The sequence below is a fragment of the Balaenoptera physalus genome (genome assembly GCF_965194825.1).
Source record: "Balaenoptera physalus genome assembly, chromosome: 5".
NCBI classification, from domain to species: Eukaryota; Metazoa; Chordata; class Mammalia; order Artiodactyla; family Balaenopteridae; genus Balaenoptera; species Balaenoptera physalus.
Genome location: NC_138884.1, coordinates 77,938,229 through 77,963,977, shown reverse-complemented (window position 1 = coordinate 77,963,977; position 25,749 = coordinate 77,938,229). Strand labels below are relative to the sequence as shown.

The following is a 25,749-nucleotide window of genomic DNA, read 5'->3' as shown; positions in this document are numbered from 1 at the left end:
AGTTCTCTTCTAAATTGAGTGGATGAAGGTGCCCCACCTAAGCCACCATCCATGCAGAGGGTGTCCACTTGGAGTCCTGGGCCCCTCTGTTCTCCTGCTGTCTCTCTTTCCAGTTCTTGATATGAACTTTGGGTGAGGATGTGCCCGTGATCGCTGCACTGCCCACTCCTGTTTCCCGGGTATTATCTCTGCCTCTGTTCATTCCCTGTTGGCGCTTTTGTTTTTAACTTTTAAAACACTGTCTGAACTGGAGTTTTCCCAAAAGCAGACCCGGAAGCAAGGGCTGGAGTGCAGGTACTCCATTTGGGAAGGTGAGCCCAAGGAACAGAGTAAGGCAGCAGGGAAAGTGAGGGAGGGAAGCGGTCAAAGCTGATGCACGGGGCAGTAATGAGGACTTACCACTGTCAGGGACTGAGTTCAACCCCCTGGGGGCCCCTGGAGAAACCATGTGGAACATGTCCTAGAATTGACCTCCATCAGAGGCAAGGAAGCTGCAGTATTTATCCATCAACTTCTGTCCTTCATGAATTGAGAGTTATCTTTGGATGTGCAACATCCCTGGCATTTGCGGTTGCCCTGCAGGAGGGCTGCACAAATTCCCTCAAGGGGATGGAGAAAACCCTCAGGCAGATAAGCAAAGAGAGGCAAGTAGTTAGGAAGGCAGCTGACAACCTGCCTCAAACTGTCTAGGAGTTGAGGGGTGGGATGGCAGCCGTGATCTCTTCCAGCCCACCAGCTGCTCATCCAGTTCTCACGGGATGGGGAAGGACCGAGACCTACACCCCACGCCGCCCCGTGCTGAATTCACCCACTGCCGTACACTTGCCCGCCTCCACCATGAAGACACGACCTTAGCTTCTCGTGGCTTGGCTCCCCGCAACAGTAAAGTAGCTCCTTTTTTGCCTGTGGGCTTACGACCATCAGGATCACGAAATGACCAGGTGACAGTTGTAAACTTAGGTTTAAGTGGAACTCTTATTATATCTCTTGGTGGAAGCATCCTCTACTTCCTCTTGGGGATTATGATGCTGCAGAACCTAAAACTGTGGCCGTGGAAGCACAAATCCCCGAAGCAGGGGCCGGGAGTGCAGGACATTGCCACCCCCTTGGTTCCTAGCATTTGTCTTCTGGCTGATGGGACATGGCATCGTGAGTGGCTGTTGATTCCACATATAGACTGCATTTGGGAAGAGACAGTGCCCCAGCTCTAAATGTGTTTTCCTCCAGCTAGAGCCTTAGCTGAGCCTTTGAGAGCCCATTTCAAAGCTCTTACCAGGGCAATCAAGAGATTCTGCATGATGGTGCTATATGGTAAGAGCAGTGAATTCCATGGTTATGTGGCCTTTATCAAACTTCTTTTACCATAAATCACTGCTCCTTCCAGAGTAGAAGGGGTCCCTGGTAATCAACTTGACATCAAATGTTTGGTCCGTCTCCTCAAAAGAGCTCAGTATCAGTCTGGCTCCTGATAAGTCGGTTACCCATCGGTGACAGTACCTCTATCAGGTTTGGTGAAAAGGGACTCATGAGACCGGGCACGTGCACAGCCCTCATTTCTGCCATGGTGGTTCCTCTGGTGCTGGAGAAAGCCCTCATTCAGAAAGGCGGAGAGAGGTGGTGTTGAGGTATGCAGCTGTCAGTGTGCTAAGCACTAGCTCACCGGAACTGAAGGTGAACTCGGGGGTGGGCCAAGGGGATATGGGGTCAGCCATCGGGAGCGGCTGACACTTGCACCTTAGGATCCCTAGCTAAGGGCTGCCCTCCCCCGGAACATTCGCATGGCTAGGGCTCCCCCTTCTTCTTTTCATTGTTCCTTTCCTGGGAATCCCAATGTACACTTATATTTTAAAGTTAGTTTTCTCTCAAAGAAGTCTCTCTCTCTCTCTCTCTCTCTCTCTCTCTCTCTCTATATATATATATATATATATATATATATATAAAACATATGGAATTGGCCCTCCATATCTGCAGGTTCTACATCTACAGATTCAACCAACTGCCGATTGGAAGTATTAAAAAAAAAAATTCTAGAAAGTTCCAAAAAGCAAAACTTGAGTTTGCCACACCCTGGCAATATTTTTCACAGCACTGACACTGTGTTTATAACTAGTTACATAGCATTTACATTGTATTAGGTATTATGCCTACTGTAGAGAGGATTTAAAGTATACAAAGTGTACGGGAGGATGTATGTAGGTTATACGCAAATACTGCATCATTTTATATGAGACTTGAGCATCCTTGGATTTTGGTATTTGCGGGGATCCTGGAACAAATTTTTCATAGATATTGAGGGATAAGTGGAGAGCAAAAGAGAGAGAGAGAAAGAGAGAGAGAGACAGAGAGAGAGAGGGAGAATATATAACATATTTTAAATATATATATACATATATTTTATATATACATGTGTGAGTAGAAAATAAAAACACCATAATATTAAGAATGACCACATCTGCATGATCAACATATAGGTGACATTTTTTTCTTATTTTTATTTTTGGATACTTTTATAATTTTTAACTGTAAAATATATCATTTCTGTAATCAAAAGTGAACAGTTACTTTAAAAATTTGGAAGAATTCACATTTGCATTTCAGGTATAAATTTTGGACCCTTTTGTCCTCAGTTTGCCCAATATTTTCAGTTGCTTGGAAAAGGGGGATTTACTACTATGAAACAGCTTTTCAAGTAGACATGAGGAATGAAGACTTCAGTGCAGTCATGTCAGAAGACAGACACGAGGTCACATTATTCCTCACAGTCTGATACCATGTAGTTTCTTTTAGAGTAGATTTCAGAGTGAAGAGAGACATACTGTAGTTGCAGGTATTTACTATGAATAAATCTGGGAGGTCCTGTGAGTTTGAAATATAATTATGCAAAAACTTTTGCAGGAAAAGACTGCCAATCCAAGTGAACTGGAAAGGAGGCTTAGTCTTTTGTTTCACTTCATTTTTGAAATTGAATCTAAGCACACTTTTAGTCTTGAGTGAAAAAAAGTATTTATCATATTATACATATGTATTATATTTATTATATTATAGGTAATAAATATATTTTAACTCTTGAGATAACTACCTGTATTTTGTTTTAAATCCAAACTTTGATTATCTTGCACTTTTGAACTTCATTTTTTTGCTTGAGTTGCCTTTACAAATGTAGAAAAAAATATAGAGAGACAGTTCAAATTCATGAAAATCAGAATTAATAGTTATAACTCTTTTAGTACATTAGGATTTAATATCACAAAAATTAATAATTCTCTGCTTAAAAGAATGCCTAATTTAACAAGCTGATAACATAATTTGTAATGATGTATTTTGTGCATGTAAATGGATCATGTTATTTTGACTTTGAAAATGCTTAGAGACAGTGTTAAGCATCAATTTGAAAAATCTGCCTGTTTGCATTATTAATTTGCTTAGTGGGAAAAGAAAGCACCAAGTTTTCATAGAAACAGAGTGCAAGAATGGACTTGGGGACTTCCCTGGTGGCACAGTGGTTAACAATCCACCTGCCAATGCAGGGGACAGGGGTTTGAGCCCTGGTCCGGGAAGATCCCGCATGCCGCGGAGCAACTAAGCCCGTGCACCACAACTACTGAGCCTGCGCTCTAGAGCCCACGAGCCACAACTACTGAAGCCTGCACACCTAGAGCCTGAGCTCCGCAACAGGAGAAGCCACCACAATGAGAAACCCATGCATCCCAACAAAGAGTAACCCCAGCTCACTGCAACTAGAGAAAGCCGCGCGCAGCAAAAAAGATCCAATGCAGCCAAAAATAAATAATAAATAAATAAATAAATTTATAAAAAAAAAAAAGAATGGACTTGGGAGGTTAACAAACCCCTCTATTTTATAGCTGATATAGATACCTAGAGTTAAATAATCTGTCCAGGTTAATAGTTAATGTATAGCAGACTTGCTACTAGATCTCTCACTAGAGTGGAGTGCTAGTATCATTTCATTTCAGGCAAAGTGAAAGAAAAATGAACATTTGTGGGCATCTATTATGGGCTCTTACAAAGATTTTCCAAGAAATTTTCTGAAGTGAAAACCAGTCGGCTTAGGAAGGTCACGTACTTTGTCCAAGGTCACATGGCTGACTAAAATTGGAGCTGTGATCCCAAACCAGGAGTATCTCAATCAATAACACTTGAGAAATTATTATTTGGGAGAAAGTACTTCCAGAATTGTGGAATAAGGACGTCCAAAAATCCACTCCTCAATGAAAGCAACAGAAACATTGGTAAAAATTTTCAAAATTAAAATTTTCAGTTCTCTGCAAATTAATCAAAAGTTTGCACAAATCTAAAGAGTGTTTATTCAAGAAAAATGGCTGTATCTTGATAAGGACAGCATGCTTTGTGGCACTTTAACTATCCCTATCTCATTTTCCTCTCTCCAGTTTTATGGTAGCCTTGAATACGAACAGCCTTGCAACCATGACAACAGCTATGACAACAGCTATGTCAACAGCCTCACTGCCCCTAAAGATGGCAGATGGATTTGGAGCTCCCCCAAGTCCCATCTCCAGAGATTTGTCATAAAATGACCTGTCTGGCAGCTCTCTGAAAACCTCCTTTGCAGAGCTTTTCTTTATTTAACTTGACTCAGACCTAGCTCAGTGCGAAATCCCTTTTCCCAGGATGTTTGTTGTAAATAATCAATGGCAATTGTTTAGCATCACAATGGCCGGAGGCAGTGATACCAGGTGGGGATTTCCAAAGGGAAAATTGGAATAGGGGACTTTGAAAAGCTCCAGCATATTACTGGGAGCCTAGAAGGACACACACATGTGCACTATCAGGAAAGAGAAGGCTCTAATTTCTAGCCTCTGGCTGACCTTGAGGCTCTGTATAAGCAAGTAGTAAAGGCTCAGGCAGAATTGTAAACTGCCACAGTGTTGAAGTCATGTCACAATATACACAGAGAACTCCTCAGAAGAGAGTTGGAAACTTACTGGTTCAAGGCATTTAAGGAAATCTCTATACGATCATTAGCTGACCACTAAGCTAACCAATACGGTACTTCAATGGTTGCAAATAAAAAATATTATAGATTTTACAGAATTAGTAAGGAAATGACTAAGCAAACAAATAGTAACAACAAAAATGAACAGCAACAATAGCATCCCTGGAGAGGAGGACGACCTTATTTTTGGGATTGCCACATTATATTATTTAAAATATCCAGTTTCCACCTTGCAAAGAAACAGAAAAGTATGGTCCACACAAAGGAGAAAAAGAAGTCAATAGAAACTGTCCTTGAGGAAGTCCAACTGTTGGACTTACTAGACAAAGACTTTAAGTCAGCTATTGCAAATATTTGCAAAGAACTAAAGGAAACAATGTCTACAGAATTAAAGGAAAATATGAATGCAAAGATCGCATATCATATGACTCCATTTGTATCAGATATCAAAGATAAGCGGATACATAAAGACAGAAAGTAGATTCGTGTTTGCTAGGGCTTGAGGTAAGGGGGGAATGGGAAGTGACTGCTAATGGGTCTGGGATTCTTTTTAGGGTGATGAAAATGTACTTATAATTAGGTAGTGGTTATGTTGAATATACCAACTCTGTGAATGTACTAAACCCCCCTGAATTGTACACTTAAAAAGGGTGACTTTCATCTGGGCATGGTTTTATATGCCAAGACCATGTAATTTGTCATCTAACTGTTGAACTGCTAAGTTGAACATATAAAATCATTAGAGCATATAAGTGCTATCAAGGAATCAAAGTACTCCAATGTATGTTTTTAAAAATGTATCAATGTTTTTCTGAATTCTCCCCCATCTTGCTTTATATCTAATCTCTTCACTTTCTAAACATATTTTCTTATATTTTTTGAAATTTATGAGGATTCTGTTCTGTTTCCTATCTACAGAACTAACATTTAGTTGGGTGTTTTCAGGCAAATTCTTCAGGCAAAGTGACCTTCTCTACACTGCCCCTTCCATGTCCTCACATTCCTATGGCCTTTTAGAAATCTACACCATCTCCCATCAATATCTGTACAAATGAGTTTATAAGCTGACATTTGGGCCTAGAGTAACCTTGAAGAGATGCCAGAGGCACTTGGTTGAATTAAAGTCATAGCATTAGCAAGAAGTGATTTTCCTAAGGAATTCAGACGTGATAGACAAGGCTTCCAGACTTATAAGGGAGATTTTTTTTTTTGCTCTAGGAAATGGCTGTGTGAAGATGAGCCAATATGAGACTTGCATGATTAAGGGAACTTACAGAAAAGTTTAGGTTGAAAAAACCTACAGGTTTTTCTCCCCCAACTCCTCATCCTGGAAAATTTTATAGAAATTAAATGGGATCTAGTGAACATTAAACACTTTATAAGGAAAACAGATTTTTCAAGTAACTAGAAGACAATCTACAGTTTTATAAAAATGTATCATTTGAATTCTACTATTTGTTTTAGTCCAAAGATAGTTTCAAAATGTCCCACTAGATTTAAATAGAATTATACTAGTAGAATATGTAATACCAACTTTTTTGGACTGAATTTTAAAAAATATCTATTGGGGTTTTCAAAAAGGAATGTAATCTCCTATGATCACACACATTAAGGGGATGAATAAACAATGGAAGGGAGCCAACTGACTCAAGGATTCTAAAATGCTAAGAACCTGAGATAATGATCATCACCATAGGACGCACATCTGGGAGAGAAAGAATAATGCTGGGGTCAAGTCCATCCATCCTGGGCCACAGTTGGACTCTCTAGCATGACCAAGCTTGAGATTGTACTCATGTGTAGCCAAACAACCGTGGAAATTCACATTCTCAGCATGGCTTTTTTACAAATTCATCGAGTTTAAAGAAAAAGCCTTTTTCCTCTACTTTGAGCTATCAGTGTTGTTGCCAAGTATGGTGTGTCTTGTTTAACTTGGGGGATAATGGTTTACAGACCTCAAATAGCATCTCAAGAAAGTCTTCAACATCAAATGCACTTCTGTGGGGACTTTAAAATGTGACCTGAGGGAGAATATTCAACATTGTAAGCAGGTTTATGTGTCACTAATATGTTAACACATTTCCTGTTACATGTTAATGATGATGGTGATGTCTATGTAGAGTGTTTTAGAGTTTACGAGGAATTTTTACAGACATAATTTTACTTAATTCACGCAAAAGCCTGTGAGATATTCGGGGCAGATATTTTTGTCTTCATTTCACACACGGGAAAACTGCAGTTCAGAGGAGTTGAACTCTCTGCTTGTCGTTAGTAGAGCTGAGGTCTGGACCCAGGTCTCTTGACTCCAATTTCAGAACATTTTGCAAACCTATGTTCTCCTTCTGGACTGCACATCAGAATCATCTGGATGATGTTAGGGAAAATCTTCATGCCCTGGCTGAACCCCAGACCAAGGATATCAGAATGACTTGTCATAAGACCCGGGCAACTGTATTTGTCACAGCTCTTCAGATAACACCAATGTTCAGCCAAGTTTGAGAACCTTATTCTACTACATCATGTTTCTTCCTTATGGGAAATGTGGCATTCAAAAACTGAGGCCAAGAGGCCAAGATGTGACGCTTCAAAGATTTTAAGATATTCATTGTCTCATTCAGCTATTATTTATTGAGAGTCTTCTATGTGCCTAGTGGCACTTTTCTAGAAGATACCACAAAGTTCCTGGCAGTCTGGTTACTTCACAGGCATGATGATCACCTTGGCTAAGTGTGGAGAGCTGCTCTCAGGGTGCTGAATCTTCCTCACTCTTGCCCTACTTCTTGATTTGACCTGATGCTCATCACTTTCTTCCTACACGAGGAGTTAGAGCACCATGATGGGGGTGAGATGTATGGACGCTTCCACTGTGTAAAGACGCATGTGAAAAATTCCACTCAGGGCCCAGAGTAAAGAAGTTTTAAAAATTAAAAAAAAATTTTACTGGAGTAGAGTTGATTTACAATTTTGTGTTAGTTTCAGGTGTACAGCAAAGTGATTCAGTTACACATATACATATCTGCACTCTTTTTCAGATTCTTTTCCCACATAGGTTATCACAGAATATCGAATAAAGCAAGAACATCCTTTTCTGCTACCAGCTATGCTTCCTTTTGTTAGATAAGGAGAGCCGTGTAATCCATCATGCTCTTCTTTTTGACTTGGCTGCTAGGGGGCTTGGAACTACGTACTGTATACAAGTCTGGTTGGTTTCCTTCACTACATCTCTTCTGGCACATTTCCCCCCATATAAGGCAGAGTCTTGGCCCTCCTGACGCTTAAACAAGTCATTGTCAAGAGTTTAATGAAGGTCTGGGGAGGGTTAAGGGAAACCAGTGAGTTACGGTGGGACATCCTGGGGCTCGCTGCAGCTGGAAGGAAGCCACTGCAGCCAGAGCCTGGAGGAGACATGAGAAGCAGTTGCTGGCACATGGAAGGAGTCTGCAGCTGTAGGAGATGGCTGCCTGACAGGAGCTGTAGCTATTGGTGGAGGACCACAGCCACTGCCAACGCAGTAGGGAAGGAACGTGGAGCAAAATATCCCAACATCTTTCTCTTCTTGACCTTGAATCCCTTGCCAGGGATGGCCATTGGCCAAAACAGACAGGAAACAGAGGGCAAAGAAGCCCAACTGAGAGACTCCATAGAGGTCAGTGTCCCAGGACACAGAGCAGGGTGAAGGGTGGATCTGGAAGGGCAAGTGAGACAACCCAGCACCCCATCTCAACCAGGCAATGAGCCTTACACTTTACGTGCCTTTTATTGTTTGCTACTTCCTTTGTTCTTTTGCGCTTTAAAATTAGGCTGAGTAAAAAAAAAAAAAATGGGTGAAAGTTTAGAAATGGTAGTAAAACCCTAAAATAACACTATTTACTGTGGTTGAAACATGTAAGGGAAATATATGACCATCACCATCTTCCTACATGTCCATGTCCAGGTTTTAGGAACTCTTGAGGGAAATAAGCCAACACTGTCATCTTTATGATTGAATCATCTCTCTGTGTCTCTCACAGTCATCTACACCAGCCATATATCTTTGGATAAACTAGAGGGCTGATTTTTTTTGACAGATCTATATATTGCTCTTTAGGGATATGACTGGAGTAAATTCTCCTGTCATGTTTTTTAAACACAACTACATTACTCCATGAGCTATTTTTTTTCTTTTCTTTTCTTTTTTTTTTTTAAAAGCATGTTCTTTGTTTAAGATCTTGAAAACACAGAAAGTGTAAAAAGAAAATAATGATTCCCCAACTCTGCACCTAGAGATGACCACTATAAACATTTGAGCATATTTTCTTTATATCTCTATGTTTACGTATTTGTTTCTTTTACCGTCACCAGCACGACAGCACTTATTAAAAGCTTGGCACTATTCTAAGCACTTTACCATATAAAGTTAAAACTCTTATGATCTTCATTTTACAGATGAGGAAACTGAGGCAGACAAAGATTATATAATTTGCCCGAGGTCACAAGGGAAATAAGTGGTGAGACTGGGATTTGAACCAGAACACTGTGCTTAAGTACCCACACTCCAAGTCACAGAACAGAGTGATGTGACATCAGTTAAAAACAGGAACAGCGGAAGGAAAAACAAAGGTAAGAGCATAAAATGGAATCAGGAATTGACTAAAAATTCCAAACCATAAAAACCTTCTGGTTTTTATGCTTCTGGCATTCCACAAAGTTTGCTCTAAGTTTGTAAGCTTCTAATTCCATAAAGGGGAGCATTGTCCATTACAAAAGGCTTGGTGTTCATAAGATTAAAAACAGATCAAATTGTCAACAGAAATACTGCTATTGTTGATATTATGACCAGGCAGAAATAATCTTATAAATACTTGGCTATTGTGTAATGTAATTAATGAGGCTATTTATTCTTTCATTTATTGTTTCATTATTATTAAGCACCTACTCTGGTTCAGGCAGTTCTAGGTGTTAGGAATACAGTATTTAATAAGTTTCTGTGTTAGGGATCTTACATTCTAGTGGAAGAGACAGACAATAACCAAGTAAATAAGTTAAAAATATATCATTTCAAGTAGGGGGAGAGTGCCAGAGTGGAGAAGGGAAGGCCTACTTCAGGAACATCCCAACTGGGACAAAAGATGAATTTTGTGGTCTGTGTTTCGTAGCATCCCTCAGAAAAGACCAAGTTGAATTCAGGAAAGGCAATTAATGTGGGAGAGCAGCACAATCTATAGAGGTAGATTTTAGATTCTAAAGAAAAATAGATGGACTTCATATCCTGTAATTAATCATCTGTAAGTATAGTTTTAAAATGTTTTTCATCCGAGGATTGGTAAGTATTGGGGAGTACAGTAGTGAGGTCTACTACCAGTGAACCCTGGAGTTAAACATGGAACAAACGGTGGTTCTCAAACTTGTGCTTACATCAGATTCCCCAAGAAAGCTTCTTAAAACCTAGATTATCAGCTCGCCCCGAGGGGTTTTGCTTTAGAGGGCTTGGGGTGGGGTCCAATAATTTGCATTCCTAATAAGTTCCCATGTGCTGCTGCTGATGTTACTTCAGAGATCACTCTTCGAGAACCACTGATATGGACCCATGGGTCTTAAGAGACAGTTTGGGTGGTGACCATGGTGGGGATTCCAGGAGTTGGGGTAAAATACTGAGGGTAGAGTTGAAATCCTCTTGGAAAAATGAAGTGGCCTAACCTTGCCCATCTTTTTAGAAGGCCATCCCGTTATTTATTTAGAAGTGAGCTGAAGAGGTGCTTGTTCCCAAGGTTTTTTCCCTGGGGAAATTGTTTTCAAAGGGCTACAAAGCACAGACAAATGGGTACTTGAAGGTCCAAGTTCTATTCCATTAGTCTGGCCCAAACTGTTTTGGCCTGGAAAACTTTCAGGAAGATGCAAATGAAACATCTATGTCAAACATATATTTTATACTGGTAAAAATACATCATGGAGTCATAAAATTATATTTTATACTGATTAAAAAAACCCTTTAAAAATGTGAGACCTTTCCAAATTAATCAAAGGCTCTTTGAAAACATCATTTTAATAGATACATAACATTCCATCATGTGATTATATGTAATGTACTGAACCGTTTCTCTTTTGAAGATTTCCACTGTTTTTGCTCCTAACAAATCTTGGTATAATGAATACCTGTGCACATAGATCTTTGCTTACATTTCTAATTACTCTAGATTACTCAACGTGGAATTGCTGAGTCAAAATGAACATTTCTATATGTGCTTGAAATATATTTCCACTTGTCGTTTCTAACCAAGAGCTATTTAAATGTGAACAGTGTTGCAGGGACAGCGTGATTTTGACTTTTTCTTCTTTGCCATTTGAATGAGACTGAGCCTTTGTGTTCTCAAAATAATAAGCATGTGACTCATCTAGAAGGAAACAAAATTTCACATCAAAATGTTTGGAAAGAAAATTTATGAAAGTCTCTTTGAAGAGGCAGTAAATGGAAAACTGCCACACAGTACACAGCAAACATTCCTAAACCCCATCTTTAAACATCTCTCTCTCCCCAGAGTTGCATCTTTACAGCAGCTGCTCCCCCCGACAGTCTCTAGTCTTCGTCTTTCTCTCCAGCCTCAGCTGATCTCTCTCACCTTCCAGACTCAGGTCCATGCCTCTCTCGTGTTAATAAATGTAAGCTCTTCAGTTTTTTAAATGTCCAGCCGTAGCTTTAAATAGTGAAATTAAGGCCCAGAAATGGATTGAGCGAAGAATTCTCTTTAAGAGGCTTTGGAGGGAAGTCCTGTGAGCATTGCAGGAATGCACTGCAGGTTGGCTTTGGCCAAAAGTTGCCCCTTAACTTAGCCACTGTTGGAAATGAATAGCCAAATTCTTCTTCAGTATCATTTTTGGCCTTCCTGAACTTGGGTGGTCCCAATGATTGCATGATTGGATAAGTTCCAATCACATCTATCGTATCTAATCATTGTAACAAAGTCTATAAGGTGAACAAAGCAAATTTATTAACATTTGAATACTCACTTTTAAATGTAGGTAAGCACTGCTGATGTAACTTGGATGAAAAATCTCTTTATGTGTTTTATATGTTGAAATTCTATTATTTCTTTGAAGTAGGTGTACACTTACTAATTTCAAGAGTGTAATATTATATTACTAATTATTGTAAAAGTTGTTAATTTTACATACAAAAACAAAAAGAATGTTCGAACAGTTAAATAGGTAAATTGACTCATTGTACGAACATTAAGAGAATGTATTAACTAGGCAACTTTAGGAAGAAGTTTATATCCTTTTCTAGCCAACAAGTGCTTATAAAAATTAAAACAATAACACAAGGCTGAATAATAAAGCTCGATTTTATTCATAATTAGAATCTTTGTGGAATCATTTGGTGTATTAGCATTCCTAACATTGAACAAAATAATCTTAAAGAAATTATTTAATTTTGAGTGATTTAACCCCCATTTGGGTTATTTCTTTGAAGACAAAGACTGCTTAAGAGTTTTGGTGAATGAATTAAAAGCAGAACGCCAACTTTTTCATCTCAAAATTATGTAAGGAGGAAAATCTTCATAATCATGTACAGCACCATCTATGAAAAATTACCATTGATCCAGATGTAATAAAAAATATACACTATGAGGAACATAAGGCAGTACTAGAGAAAAATGAAGTATCTAAAAACCTTCTCCCTCCTTTTCTGCCATCAGTTTAAAGTCAGTGGCTATTCAGTGCAGCAAACATGAAGGCAAGTAACCCCAGGAGCAATCTAGCAACTGGCAAAGCTCAGAAACTATTCCTCTAAATCTTAATGGTAAATTTGTACAATTTAGCTAATAAAAGGTTAAATAATAAAGGTTTGATAATAATTATTATTATTTAGATTTATCGTGGTTATCCCAGAAGTATGTTCTCTGATTAGGATAATTTGGCTTTAGGTGACTTTTGCTTTTTTTTTTTCATCCAGACATTTGTAATTCAGTCAAAATGTGTATTTGCCACATCTATAATTTACTTTAATATTTCTAATCCTGTCAAAGCTCATTAGCAGAAACTGCTGTTGACTGCAGCAGCAAGAGATTGGGCCAAAACTGCCTTATTAAAACACTCCCATCTGGATGTGAGTCTTTCAGCTTTCCTCAATGAGGCCTTCAATTGGCAAAAGCAGAGATTTGCTATGATCAGGAAAGTTTTCTTGTCTCGAACATTCTTCTCTTCCAAATCTTCAAGTACCTGACATATTGTTTCTAATTTGGAATGGTATTTTCTTACTAGACACCAAGAGGATTCAAGTCCCTATTTTCTGCTAAAAAATGCCTACCGATGTTCACAATGGCAAGAAAGCTTAGAGGACATTGTATCCAAACCCTCACTTTGCAGATGAAGAAACAGGCTTGAGGAGGTGAAAGAACTTGTCCAAGGTCCGGCAGCTAACTAGGGAAGAACTGTCATGGGATCCAGCCTCCCAAAATGCAACCCTGCACTCGGTCCAGAGAAGCAAGTTGTCACCTTTCAATCTACCTTTTTTCTCTTTCTTAGTGCCATGCTCCTGACCAGAGTTAAGAAACATCTTCTTACAGTAAACCCCTGTTTAGAACAGTGTGCCGGTTTTTTTGTTTTTTGTTTTTAATGATGTTGCTTTAAATAGACTACTTTCTCTAAATAAATCATATTCCTTTGGAATAATCCTCCAAAAAAAAAAAGAAACATCTTCCTTTTTCTTCTCCAATCAGTCATATTTCAGCTTTCAAGCACTGATGGGACAGAGCCTCTTTGATCTCTTTCTAAGTATTTCCTGAGTATTTCAACCTGCTGCCTCGTGGGTTTAATGAGGATCACAGATGATCCACTGATGTTTCTGGCTCAATGAGCCATTCATTATTATAGTGATTATTACGAAATGCATTTTGGCAAGCGCTCCTTCCCCTTAATTTTGAAACCCATGTGTATAAGACAGGAAATCTAGTCCATGTGTTTTTGACTCATTTGCACCCAGGTCATTAGAATGTGGTTGGTCAGAGCTAACTGGACTCTAAGTAGTGCTCTGGGCCTTTTCATAACACGTTGATGATCTTAGCTTCTGTAAGACGTCATCAGCCAGATTGTGTGCAGCTAGCGTTCCAACTCCAGCCCTTCGAAGTTGACTCTGACATACTCCCAGGCACTTTTTCTTAATTAACTCCATATTTGTGATATTTTCTTTGGATGACTGTGTGAGACTGAGACAAGATTGAGCACACTATCCTCCTTCTAGAAACATGTAGAAATAGTAATATAAATAATAATACCGAACGTTTATTGAGTACTTACTATGTACCAGGTACAGTTTTAGGCATGCTACCTGTATTCAGTTCTCACAAAAACCCAGTGACATGGGTAGGATTATTTCCATTTTAAAGACTGGAAAAATAGAAGTCCCAGGTCACAGCTAATAGGCACTGAAGCCACAGATCGGATCCAGTCAGTCTAGCTCCAGAGCCAGAGCTTTTGAAAACTGTATAGCCATTGTGTGAAACTGACTCTGTGTCCATGAGAAACTGTATTTCCTTACACTGGATTTGAGATGCTTCAGTGAATAGGCCTGCCAACATTAGCTTTCTTAGATGGCTATCTCAATGACTCAGATATGTTAAAATTTGCAATCACTGTGGCTACTGTAAATGCCCATATGGATTCCTTTGGCCAAAAAAAGAGCAACTGAAGTTGGACCCATCTGCTTGGGTGGATATCTTGCTGTGCCACTTGATCGCAGAGGATATCTCAAGACTATACACAATTCAAGGTGAGAAAGGCTGCTCTTGTCTGGAGACTTGACGATATGCTATTGTCAGGGCCACATGGCCCAGGCAGAACCAGTACCGTGCACCTAGGAACTACTATGGGCACATTGAATTGAACGTTGAAAACCAGAGATGTCATTGGAAGACAACAGGATAAACAAGGTTGTACCTTTACAGGAAATTGCGGAGGAGGGCCAGCTTACCTCAAGCTAGGACAAGGTCCTATCCTTATAGCTCTGCCCATACTCATTTGCACCTTAAATTGCTAGTGGAAATCTGGGACAGGGAGACAGTTATATTTGTCATGCATTCGCTCAGCCACATCTGTGGCCTTTCTCTGAATATCAGTCAAATCAAAACATGTTTGGGGAAGAGAGGCCAGAGAAGCCACTATCTTTGAACCACAGAGAACCAGTTATGGGTTCTTGAGGCTGTGGTAGGATCCTGTTTCTGATTCTCTGGTTTACTCTTTGCTCACATTTTAGCTACACAACCGTAGGCCCCAAAGACATAGTCAACCTCATAATTAAAAGTGATACAGAAATATTTTATTTGGTCTCCTGATCAAAGGCTTAGGATCTATGTACCCTTCTTGGATAATCTCAGCAGGTCATCTGCCATCTCTATTCTTCCTCCCAAGTCTGAGCCCGTAGCCCACATCTCTTTGCTGTGTTTAGGAACTGCCCATCCATTTGCCTACTGCACATCTCTATTTGGAGGTCCCATAGGATCACAAACTCAGTGTCTAAAATTGAACTTATCCACCCTTCTTCCCAGCTCCCACAACAGGCTCCTTCCCTTGTATTTCTATCTCATAAATGACTCTAAGGTTCCTTTCCTTCCTCACCTCCTTTACATTCAATCTATCCAGTTTTGTCACCTACCTCTTTACACTGTGTTAAATCAGCACACCTGCTCTAACTGCCCTTCTCCTTCCATAACTGTCCACTGCAACCCCTTCCATCAGGCTGCAAATATCTCACTGGCATTGCCATCACCTCGCTCTGCCTCCAATCCATTCTCTACACTCTGTGCACATATGATTGTCTCTTCACTGGCTCTCTGTTGCCCTTGGGGATAAAATCTTAACTCTTACTGATCTGTCTTTTTCTCTAGACTGTGAGTTCTTTGAGAGAAGGGATGTAGTCCAATTCATCATTAAATATTCATTGAATCATATTGGTTGAGTGAATGAAAGTGCCTATACTGGTTCTATTCAACGGCAAAGCAAGTCTCCTTTTTCTTATAAAGGTTGAGGGAGGGGGTCGAGGGGGAGGGCAGTCAGGGATGATGATCTCTGTCTCTCTTGACCCAAGTGTTTCAAAGAGGAAAGAAGGAGAGTAACACTCAGCTTCCTATGTTCTAGTTATGTGCCGCTAGATATTTTAAAGGGATAAGCTCACTGTATCCCAGCAGACACCCTGTGAATATTACTGTCTTCATTTTTGAGATGATAAACTAAGGTCCAGTACAGAATATGCCCAAGCTCACAAGTTTAGTAATTAAGCAAGCTTAGTGATTGACCAAGCCATCATTCAAACCTTAATCTGACTAACTCCAAAGCTGGGCCTTCCTATGTCCATCAACCATATAATATTCGTTCTAAAACTAAGTCCGATAATCTTGTACATGAACCACATCTGATCCAGGCATCCTGCCCACTCTCCCTCGAATGTCCTTTGCCAATACACTCACTCAGTCCTCTATTCCACCCATCACAGCCTCCCATCCACAGTCCACAGCCTCCAGCAGAGCTCAGAGTTTGCCAGTCTGACTTAGAGATAAGGAGTATCTTATGGAACTTTCCTGATCCAATAATATCCCCTTTGTTTTCCTGGATCAGATAGGGAGTTTTAATTGAAATTAAAATCTTATCTGTAACTGCTTAGTTAGAAGACATAATTTCCTCTTTCACAGGTTCTGATTCTTGGGAAGAATTTAGAGAAGCTAAGTAAAAATAAGCAGGGTGCAAAGAGGGAAGTGGATTTCTTGGCATCAGAGTTTGAAGCTTTCAGAACTTTAGATTCAGGTGCTGAGACGAATGGGGCAACTTGAGCATTGTGAGATGGAATACAATTCCTTGAGGAGCACAGGCCTGTGAGTGAGGGAAAGAATGACGGTGCGGTCATATGCTCACGGAAAACCAGTATAAGATGGGAGCTATTGTCCAACGCAATGCATTTTAAAATTCGACCACATTGCTAAGCACTTACTGTGTAGCCAGCACTGAATGCACAAATAAGTAAGACACAGTTCCTGCTGGTGAGCTGATAGTCCAGTTAAGGAGACAGAGATGAAAACAAAAAAGTAACAATTTGTTATGATAATTATGCTAAGTACCTGCATGGCACAGGAGAGAAAGCAGTGGGGTTGTTTTTGAAGTATAGTTGATTTATAGTATCATGTTAGTTTCAGGTATACCGCACAGCAATTCAGTTATACACACACATGTATATACATTCCTTTTCAGATTCTTTTCCCTTATAGGTTATTATAAAATATTAAGTATAGCTCCCTGTGCTATACAGTAGGTCCTTGTCGGTAATGAATTTGTTTTGAGAATCCTAGGGAATTTAGAGTTTAGGATTCACAGAAGAGGTGACATCTAAGTGGAGTTTTGAAGGACAAATAGGAGTTCATCAAACTGATAGGTAGATAAAAGTGCTTTAGGCAGAGGGAAAAACACATGCAAAGTCATAGAAGCCAAAATGAACAAACAAACAAACAAACAAAAGCCCATGAGGTGTGTAGGGTCTGGCGAGGGCTGCTTAAAGACCATGTGAATGTGCATATAGGGTGTGTGTACATCTGTGAAGAATCAGCATTTTCTTCCATCTTATAATGACAGAGAGATGTGTAGGGTTAATTACCAGCAATGCCCTCCCTTTTGCATTCTTGGTATATTTCCTAAAGAATGAGTCAAGTCTAACTAACTGTGTATGTATGAATATATATCGAGGAAAGAATAACACAGGAGGGAGAGGGCCTTGTAAATGTCACAGCACTGTTCATTTTTACATGATATATGAAATAATATAAATTCACTGCTCTCATAAATTTAGAGAGAAATCCAGTTTTAGGGTCTGTTTACAAGGGCTGTTTTACTTTGTGAACAAAGCATTCTCATTTGCCCTGGGGGCTTTTTGATAATTGCATTATTAGGTTTTTATGGAATGGATTTGGTGGTCTAAGTCCTTGGTGGGTTGGGATACGCAAGAGAACTTCGAAACCAACTTGTGTGATTTGCCTGGGATGTCAGTCAGCACTGTCTGTGGTAGCCCCTGGAGAAAGTTGGCATTGCCCTGCTGCATATTTCATTTCTAACAAGCTAGTTCTCCTGCATGAGGCTTTCTACAAGCCCCAAGATAACATGGAGATGCCAATGGATTCTGCTCAATTTTGCCAGCTTTTCCTGAGCTTAAAAGGATGCCAAACTCAACATCGGCTGCTGCTTTTAGGAGGTTAGCTCTTTGTGTGATGATAAATTCCCTGAGTTGGAGTTCAGAAGACTGAAATCTTTTCCCAGTTTTGCAAATGTGAGCTAGTGAGTTGGACACACAGAATTTTGCTTGTTAGTGTCCTGTTAGAACATATCTGTGTTTGTAGCAGAAATTGAGAACTGCCACCTATTCTCCCCTTTTTCCTTGGAATTACCACCTTGAAGACTGTACTCCCAGTTCCCTTCAGTCCAGAGCAGCCAGTGAGATATAAGCAGAAGTTGTCAGGTGGGGCTTTAAGAGTTGATAAAACCACCATTTCCCACATTTCTCCATTCTTCGTATTTCCTGCTTGGAATCATAACCTGATGGTTGGCGCTCCAGAAGCCATCTTGGATGATGAAGCAAACTTGATGATGGAAACCATGCACTAAAGACAGAGGAGAAGAAAGAAAGAGGCTGCATCCCTGATGACATTGAAAGCCTGCATTCCAGCCATGGACTGCCTACTTCTGCACTTCATATTATACAAAAGAAGAGTTTAACTCCCTAAATCTTGTTTAAGGCTCTGTTATTTGGGTTTTCTATTATATGCAGTTGAAAACAATTCCTAATGGGAAACAGTTTAGTATTCTCTTCTACCACATATGTTTCCTTCAAACAGCAGGGAACACAGCTGCCAGCAATTCCAGAGAAAATAGACAATAATTGTTCAGAGCTTGGGTTCAGGAATCAGACTGCCTCAGGCAGCATCCTGGCTCTACTGCTTACAAGGTCATGACCTTGAGCAAATTCCTTAACTATCTTGGGCCTCAGTTTCCTCTTTTTATAATAAGGACAAAAACAGTACTTACCTTTATAGGGTGATTGTGAAGATCAAGCTAAAAGAGATAACCCATGTAGAGTGTTTTGAGTATGTCCAGCATCTAATAATCACTCAGCACATATTAGTTATTATTATTGTTTCTTTAAGTGTTTGTTTTATTTTAGCTCTTTGAACCTAGAAGACACCAGCAGAGAACTCCCAGGGAAGGGCTGGGGTTGTTCCAGCTTGGGTGAAGGTCCATGTGGCCAGCAAGATGGGATGCTAGGATTGGCCTAGCCTTGGTCACACACCCACCTTGGTGGCAGTATTGGCGGGAGAGGGGGTCAATCGAGTATGGTATCAGAAAGGGGCAAGGAGCTGAGTGCTGGTAAACAAACACCAAAGCTTCCGTATGCCCCTAATTGGCCTCTTGAGGATATTGAGAGAATACCTGTTTGCCAAAATCCTTGAAATTTTTTTGTGTCAGTGATATACGGAGTTGCTATCATCAGTATTCTCATCAGTCTGCAGAGGCTTTTTTCTTTCCTATCAGACTTACACCAAATTTAGATTTCACCTTTCTTTCAGTGCTGGGGCAGCTCCTGAAAGGTCCTGAAAAGCTAAAACCCTGACTCCCCCCCACTCCCCTCCCACCACTACACGGGTGATTAAAAACAACATGTGATGCAGAAGCAAGACAGCAACATCCATTACCAAGCCAGTCACTTGCAGGGGGAAAAAAGCATCTACTGCCAGCAAAGGGTCTATAGAAGAAACACAAAACAATCCTGAAATCAAACAGATGCCTGATGTAAGGTATTATGCTGTAAAATTTCCCAGCTCTGTGTGTGTGTGTATGTGTGTGTACGTTCATCATGTCTTCCTATTTTCTGTATTCTGATGATTTGACATCTTGGGGCCTTGCTGGCCCTGGAGGGATTGCCATTCCAGGGTTAGCTAATTCCTAGAGATAGCACCCACTTTCCCAGGGGTGTGCCTTTCAAATGCAAACCAATCATTGCAAAGTCCACCCTCTCCCCCAAACACCTTCTCTACTGGATTCTCACACTCTGGGCCACTATTTACCCTCCCTGATCACTCCAAGGCCAGATACCAGACAACCAGGGACAGCCCCTATGCCCCAGAACTCGCTGAATTTATTCAAACTAGCCTAAGCCTGCTTACCCTTCCCACAAAAACCACAATAAAGGCTCTTGCCCATGTTTTCCCCTCACTCCTTCTGCCTCCTCACCAACCCTGGTGCTTCCCCGGGTGGCCCTGTGTGGTGTCTCATGCCTCCTGTTTCTAGGAATATGTGAGTATAAGAAACTTCTTCCTTCATGACCATCATTTTCATGTTGTCATGTCTTACCATACCTGATTAAAATAAATTCTGGGTACCCTTTAAAAAAAGTGTGTGTGTGTGTGTGTGTGTAAGCACACACGTCTGCAATGTTTAAGAAATAGGGACACAGACTGACATTTTTTATCTCTAATTTTCTCACAGACTTGCATAACAGACACCAGACTTTCTTGATGCTCATGGCCCTGTTTTCCAAGTGTTTATCAGCCCTTACTCCAGGGCCTGGACGTTACTTCTCCAAGAACTATCTCTCTAATAAATCATGACATTGGCCTCTCATTTTATTTTATCAGATTAACTCTCCTGGGAACATATTTTGTGTCCAAAGGAGATAATATTGAAAGTGTTCAGTAAGTCAATTTTGTTGTTGTATCTTAACAACTGAAAATTTTCTCAGAGTCTATGGCTCTTTCTGGTGATTTTAGCATCTTAAAAGAGAACTCTACCAGGCGTGTCTGAAAGTGCAAGCTGAGGGTTATGATCAGTGGTTAATGATGAGGAGGTTGGCAGAGGGATGGAACTTCTTCTGGGGAAAAATGAAGCTAACCTTTCATCAAATCCAAAAGACTCTGGCGCTGGTTTTGTTTCAAGTACATGACTGAAGGAGAAATGTTTGAAATGAGACAACGTTTACCCTTTAAAGAAAAAAAATAATGATACAATTTGTATAAGTGCTCATGTCTCCAAGCTCTTTTCTCAGTCCTCACAGACCCACCAGGTTTTTGATGCCACAAATGTCCCCATCACTGTTACCAGAAGTTCTGGGAGAATAGGGTTGGCTCTAGTAAGGCTCTCCTGAGATGAAATTGTCTCCCAGGTTTCTGGGAGGCCTGACTCCATGAGCATATCACCCATATGTTTCTATGGTGAAGGTTTTCACATGATGGTTGGAGGCAAAGGTCAAAGTTCAACATAGCTGAAGTGCTGAAAGAACCAGGAAGCTGTCATTTCCTTCTGCCATAGCCACAGCTTAGAGCTCTAGATCTAACTAGATTCCCGCTGAATCAGAAACATCTGGACTTTAACCAGCCTTCCAGGTGATTCTCAGGCACACTGAAGTTTGAGAACCACGGCACTGAGCCATGCTTTTCCTCCTTGTTTTTCTCTTGCCAAGCACAGGGCTTGAAGCTAGATGAACTGGAACACCACTTTCTGATTAGGTGACCATGGTCAAGTGGATGTCTTTGAGTTTCTATGTATTTATTAGGACAGTGGGAATAATAAATATATTTCAGGGGTGTCACTGGGATTGAGTTCACGTATGTAGGACACTTAGTACTGCACCTGGTAAAGAGAAAACATTCAATAAACACTTGCTATGACTATTACCACTACTATGACCATTTTCTGCCTGTCTCTTTGCCACAGCAATGACAAACACAGCCAGCAGAAGGAGGGAGAGCAAGAGTATTTTCCAGCTCTGCGAACTTGGGCAAGTTATGCAAACTCTGGGCCTCAGGTTCCTTCTCCACTAAAGAGATACCAGCACTTGTCTCATTGGATTGTTGTGAGGGTTTAATGAGTTAGTATAAGTAAAGCATCTTAGGACAGTACCTGGCGTGCAGTAAGTGCTCCATTAAACATTAGCAACGATGAGGATGGTACACGAACCCATTTGTCTACTTAGTTTTGCAGCTCTGACGTGACTGTCAGGAAAGTGGCGGAAATAAGTGAGATTCTTGGATAAACGGCACGTTCCGCGTGAGAACTTCCCTGTCCCACCGAGCAGAGTAAGCCATTCCTTCCTCTTTGCCGAGGCATGCATCCTGTTACTTCTCGCACTGCCTTCTCCCCTCATGTCTAGTGTTTACGCCCCTGGTGCAAACTGGTGTTCAATAGATGTCTGTTAATAAAAGCCTGTTTGATCTCCAATTGGAATGTATCCATGTCGCCTATGGGAGAAGAATAATGACCTCCCAAAGAGGTCTACCTCCCCATCCCTGGAGCCCATGAAGATGTTAGGTTACATGTTGTGGGGAAAGTGGGAGTTAGGCTTGCAGATGGAATTATGGCTGCTAATCATCTGACTTTATAATAGGGAGATTATGGTATTTCCATAGAATACAAAAATATAGGTAAGAGAATAGATCTTCAGAGTTCTCATTATAAGGAAAAAATTGTAACAATGTGAAATGATGGATGTTAACTAAATGTTACTGTGATGATCATTTCACTATATATATATCTATATATATCTATATCTCAAATCATTATGTTGTACAACTTAAACTAATACAATAATCTCAGGGAATTATATCTTAATGAAATGTCAAATATATCTCAGTGAAACTGGGAAAAATAAAATTTTAAAAATTGCCAAGAAAAAGAATTTAAACATAAAATAGGGAAATTAACCTGGGTTATCTGGGTGGGCCCAAGGTAATCACAAGGGTAAATGTGGAAGAGGGAATCAGAAGACAGAACCAGAGAGATGCTCGGTGAGAAGGACTTGCCTTACCGTTGCTGGCTTTGAAGATGGAGGAAGGGTCCACAAGCCAAGGAATGCGTGTCTAGAAACTGGAAAAGGCAAGAACACAGATGTTCCCCTAGAACCTCAGAAGGAATGCAACCCTGCTGACACCTTGATTTTAGCCCAGTGAGACCCATTTTGGAATTCTGACCTCTGGGACTATAAGATATTAAATTCGTGTTGTTTTAAGCCACTAAGTTTGTGGTAATTTGTTACAGCTGCAGTAGGAAACTACTCCATCATCCTTGGCTCTGTTATTACAACTAGTTTAGAACTGGCTCTTTTAAAAATTATTTAGCCTAACCACTTGTACTCCCCCTTCTTATTAGCAATAGCTCCTCTAACCATGGTGCTGGGGCACTGAGAAAAATTTTCTACTGTAGAGTCATCATCTGAGAAAACCCATAGACATAAGTTTAAAAGTCTTCAACTCAAGGTCTAGGGCATGTCCAGCTTCTCAGGATATGGTACTGTAGTGCTCACCAGTGAGGCCAGGGCCCTACTTGTGTATCCTTTGAACTCAGCCTTTGGTTGCTCACCAGGGAAGGTGTGAAAGAGCAGCCGACGGGCAGAGGGTTAATCCAGCAGGCCTCTGCACTGGGGGTACCTCCTCCCCCAGCATCTGTCTGCATTCTGTTGGGCAGGAACCGTTCAAAGGGGATCCGGTCTCTCCTTTATGCCAGCTCGAGGGAGAGCCGAATGTGGCTCTGTCAGCATGTGGGAGATCAAAGGGCTACCAAACCCCAGCCCCTGCCGAGCTTCAGAGAACAGAGCCACATGGAATACCTTGCTCCCTCTGGAAGGGTTCTGCTGACCATCTCCTGATGCACACTCTTTCACGCTGGCCCCTCAGAATTTGAGAGAGACCTTGACCACTTCCATAGTTTGAGGTTCATTTTAAAAAAAAGACGTATCCAAACATGTTTATAAAAATCGTAGTGTATAGTAAATGTCCACATTTAATATATTAGCACTTTTAACACATGAAAAAACAATGCAAGGTAATGATGTTATTCATAAGAAATTCAGAATTTATTAAAATATTAACTCATAATATATTAGAGGCACCATAGACAGCTAGTGGGGTATACATGAAATGGATGTAATGAATAACTCCTTTGAATCTTCCCAGTCATCTTGGTGACTCTGTGAATTCCATGCTTTGGAGATAAAGTTGAGTGTACGTTTGAAGCCTCAGCCGAGTAGGCCTACCGCCCCATACCCTCTCTGCATCTGCCTTGCCGTCCACCTATCCTCACTGCCTGAAATGGTATCAAACATTCCTGTCTCCACTGGGAGTGACGGCAAGTAATTTAGCAAAGACCTTGTTTTTTGGCCGTGCCATGCGGCATCTTAGTTCCCCGACCAGGGATCAAACCTCCGCCCCCTGCACTGGAAGTGCGGAGTCTTAACCAGTGAACTGCCAGGGAAGTCCAGCAACAACCTTTTATGATGAGCTATCAGGGGCTATGAGAAGCATACCACTCCCAGGAAAAAGGGATCTAGTCCTGAGATGGTTATACAGCCTACATGGATGCAGATTCCAAACATATATTCTCTCCAACTGGTCATTAATTTCAGGAAACAGCTTGTACTAGCAACCTAGGCTTGGAAAAACATAACTCTCAGGCAGAATTTATGAAGTTTTTAAGGGTAGTTTTCGATCCTGCAGAGAAGCTAATTGCCAGAGAACTCTCCTGTACCAGGGAAGAAGAACGTTCGTCCCGTCTTTTATGTCCCACTATTTTAGGAAAATCTAAGCTCAAGGAGGTGGGTGGCATCTCTTAGCTCTAATGACCCAAGTGAAGCCAAGAATCTATAACAGAGCTGTGGTCTCTAGTTAAGGCTAACGCAAATGCATAGAAGTCATCTGTGCTTCCCTGAATTGACTAACATGAAATTGAGAAGTCTCTCCTCTGTCCCCAACCACCATGCAGTTGGCTGTGGCTCAATATTTTTATTAGCATGGGTAAACAAGTAGTAATACCAGAAAATGATCTATCTCAGCGTTGACTACACTATCCATTCTAAAATGTTTATGATTTTCTTTTCTACTTGCATAAACTGTAGAAAATCACTTTCACTATGCAGAATTATTGCTGCACAAGAGAACTGAACAGCTACTTTTTTATTGTTAATAGAGAGGAAGTTATGCATACATGAAACCCAAATTCCAAGTCTAATGAACCTATAGCAATGGTCTGAAATGAATTTCCTCCCTTCCTTCCTCCCTTCCTCCCTCCCTTCCTTCCTTCCTTCTTTCCTTCCTTCCTTCTTCCTCCCTTCCTCCCTCCCTTCCTCCCTCTCTTTCTTCCTCCTCCCTTTCTTTCCTTCCTTTTTCCTTCATTAGTGGTAAGTCTCAGGTCATGCTTATAGTCTAAGCCTCCTTAAGTCATTCATGGTAACCAGATCATAAAGTGGGAAATATGGACGTGTAGGCAGGAGTGCTTTAGAATCACCAGGAGAGCTTTAAAAATACTGATTCCTGGTTTCCACCTCCAGAGATTCTTACATAATCGTAAGAATTTGTCGAGGGAGTGGCTTGGGTACTAGGACTTATAAAAGCTCCATAAGTGGTCCCAACATAAAGCCAAAATTGAGAACTACCGATTTAAGTGAAATCAATGCTAAATTAGTCAAACCATTGATTTGTTTCCCCATTGGTAAAATTGAATAAATAAAATGATAGTGTTGGGGGAGTTGAATAGACATGGCCTAAAAGTGATGATATTTGACTATCCATGGATTAGTTTATTATAGCAGGATTTTGCAAATTCAGAATGAGGCAGAAAGGCAGAAGAAGGCTCTTTGGTTTGAAATAATACAGTTTCAGTCATATTTTTTTTTCATGTTCTGTCCTTCAATCTGCCAGTCTGCTTCAGACGTGCTAAAGTGATAGTGTAGGCAGAATTTCACTGTAGGCTGATGAAGTTTCTGGGCCGTGAGGTCTGGTTGT

At 40.6% G+C, this 25,749-nt stretch overlaps 1 long non-coding RNA gene across 1 annotated transcript in view; it reads left to right on the top strand.

Annotated features, from left to right (window-relative positions):
* Window positions 1-25,749, top strand: part of LOC309661055 — a 54,182-nt gene that overhangs the window by 15,900 nt on the left and 12,533 nt on the right. Inside the window, exon 2 of the long non-coding RNA XR_014263833.1 lies at window positions 4,410-25,749. This exon is cut by the window's right edge and continues 12,533 nt beyond it. This is a non-coding gene — a long non-coding RNA (uncharacterized lncRNA). The remainder of the gene's footprint in view (window positions 1-4,409) is intronic.